Source organism: Orycteropus afer, unplaced genomic scaffold (assembly GCF_000298275.1).
Source record: "Orycteropus afer afer isolate SDZICR_OR568_19922 unplaced genomic scaffold, OryAfe1.0 scaffold00803, whole genome shotgun sequence".
NCBI classification, from domain to species: Eukaryota; Metazoa; Chordata; class Mammalia; order Tubulidentata; family Orycteropodidae; genus Orycteropus; species Orycteropus afer.
Genome location: NW_006922390.1, coordinates 46,149 through 48,880, shown reverse-complemented (window position 1 = coordinate 48,880; position 2,732 = coordinate 46,149).

The following is a 2,732-nucleotide window of genomic DNA, read 5'->3' as shown; positions in this document are numbered from 1 at the left end:
ACTTGTTTTAATTGTGCATTTTTAATATAGTTGGTATAAAGTAAAACTCTTTTTAAAAAAAGTAGGAATTTAAAATAAAGTGGAACATCCTATTTTTGGGGTCACCAATACCAAGGTGAGATTTGTCTCTTAAACAATGACACTTAGTATCTCTGTAGTCCATGAATACTTTTGAAGTGTCATATTAAAAGCAATCTCATGGCCTTGAGGCAAAGAGAAGCAATTAGTCTTGGAGTTGTGAATAAATAAAAATCCATTTATACACCCGTCCTTGACATGTACCTTGCAAATCTTAGAAACTTCATCTAGTGGGAAAAGAAACGTTAAATCATGAATACCAATACTAATCACACAGCCATGTGGCTTCCTAAAACAGTTTAGTTTATACCAATCTTTTAAGTATTAATTTGTATGTATATATTCATCCATACTGAATACAGCAAAGAAGCTTTAGCAGACACCTAGGAGAAGAGAGAAGTGAGGAGCGCTGGGGGCCACCAGGGCCATGACAAGCAGATTTTGAGTGGGTCCATGCTCCTGAAACAGGAGCCTGGAGCAGTTATCATCGGTCTCCCACCTCCCAAATATGGGCTTCCCTCAATGGCCCAGAAAGTTTCTGTCCACAAAGAATTTTGGGGCACCCACACACGACAGCCTCCAGTTGTGATCCTACCCAACATTCTAGGGATGGCTCAAGAGGTTAAAAATAATAATAAATTGCTTATTTGCTCCACTACTTATTTATGGCTGTTCCTTCAAATCTGAATAAGGTCTGTGTAGACTGGGCTTTTCTGTTCATGGGCCCTGCAGCGCCCTGCAAAGATGGGGGCGGTGAGCCAAACGGACCTGTCCTCCAGGCTGGACCTGGCTAGGGTGCAGTGCGCCCAGGACGGTGCTGTCTGGGGGAAGATGGGCACCAGAAGCTGATAGCCGCACCCTGGCCCGCGCTAGGGCCGCCTCAAAGATCCCTGACCTACTTCCAGGGCCCCTTTCCGTTCTAGGAGGAGCTAAAGATCCATAAATTAAAGAAATTAACTGATGGGGCCTGGGGCATCTTTGTAAGCTATTTAAATCTATAAATTTACAACATCTTCTGCATATATCAAGTAATTGAACTAACTGCAGGGATATAACTTTAATAGGAAAATTTCCCTTCTCCTGTAGTTGGAGTTCTAAAATAAATAAATAAATAAAACCTTCCCTTAGGAGGAAAGTTTCTGCTTATTCCCGTGTGGAGAATTTACAGAAGCGCGGTCCGGGCGCTCTTTCCCAGTACTGGGTACCCTAGTCAAAGGAGGCAGGCTTCCATTCATCCTCCCACCCACCAGCCCCGAGGCTCCAGGACAAGCCCCCGCGCCCCGCGTGAGTGCAGCCGCTAGAGGGCGCCCAGGCCCAGAAGGAGATAGGGGTGCTGGCCCCCGCGCCGCACACACCCTCCAGTCCTAGCTGGGCTCTGGCCCGGGAGCCCTCTAAACCAGGCGGGGCGCAGTGCGGGCCAAGCGCACCGGAGGTTCCTCGCTTGGTTTCCTAGGAGCCGAGAAATGGTCGAGGAGGAGGAGGAGTGACGGGCGGGGCACAAGGGAAAGAGGAAGGGGAGGAGGAGATGGAAGGGAAGGGAAGGAAGGGACAGCCTAGGCAGTGATCTGGGAGGGGCGCCCCAGGCGAAAGCCTAAGTGCCGGGGGCGCCTTGGCCTCAGACGGGTCCATCTCGTCGCGCGGGTAAAGGAAATGGCGCGTCTGGCCGCGGGCGGGCGGCCGAGCAGCCACGGCCCGCCCCTCCCCCGCGGTGACCAACCGCGTGTCGCCAGACGTCACGGGCAGCTCTGCTCCCCAGGAGAGGGGCAGCCGGGGCAGAGACCGAGGGAGGGAGCCCGGGAAGGGGGAGGGGTGGCCTGGCCGCCGGCTCCGCTCGAGCCCCGCCGACTCGCAGCCCAGTTTCTTAACAAGTCCCGCCCCCACCCCCAGGCACCGCGGCGGCTGCTTCTCTCCTCTTTGTAACCGAGGAGTCAAGAAATGTGAGAAACGTGCCCTGTGTTACTTATTTGGGAACCGAAAATTTATGCCCAGCTGAAAGCGCCCGGGGAAATATTACATCAGATGAAATGACAATGATTAAAATCAGCTTCTCCCCAACCCCCTTCCCGAGCCCGGAGGAGGCCCGGGCGCCGCGTGGCCTGCCGACGGGGGGGCGGGGTTGGGCCGCGGAGGGCTCGGGGCCTGAGCGCACCGTTCCCGGGAGGGCCCTGGCGGGGGCCCAGCGGGAAGGCGCGGGCTCGGAGAGAGGCGGGTTGGAATCACCCAGCAAAAGGAGGGGAAACAGCGCATTTTTGTCGCCTAGCGCGCCTGGCGCGGGCGCGCAGAGCTAATTGCGACTCTAATCCTCTGCCCCGCGGCGCAGCCGAGCCCCGAGCCAGGAGTCGCAGCGCGCGCCTGCTCGCGCTCGCCGCGCAGGGTAATTTGGAGCCGGATCGCTGCCCTTCGCGTCCGGACTCGGCCGCGGCAGGGCACGGGCTGCGGGGCGGGGTGGGGGACTGGTTTTCTCTCCAGCTATCGGGGGAGGCCGCTGGAGAGAGAGGAGGGAGGAGAAAAGGTGGGAGCGGCGGGAGGGCAGCCGGAGAGCGGCGTGAAGAGGAGGAGTAGGCGGTGGCGGCGGCCGCGAGGAGGGGAGGAGGGAAGGGGAGGCCCGGCGCACCGCGCCGCGACCCGCGCAGCAAGCACAGGCAGCAAGGCTG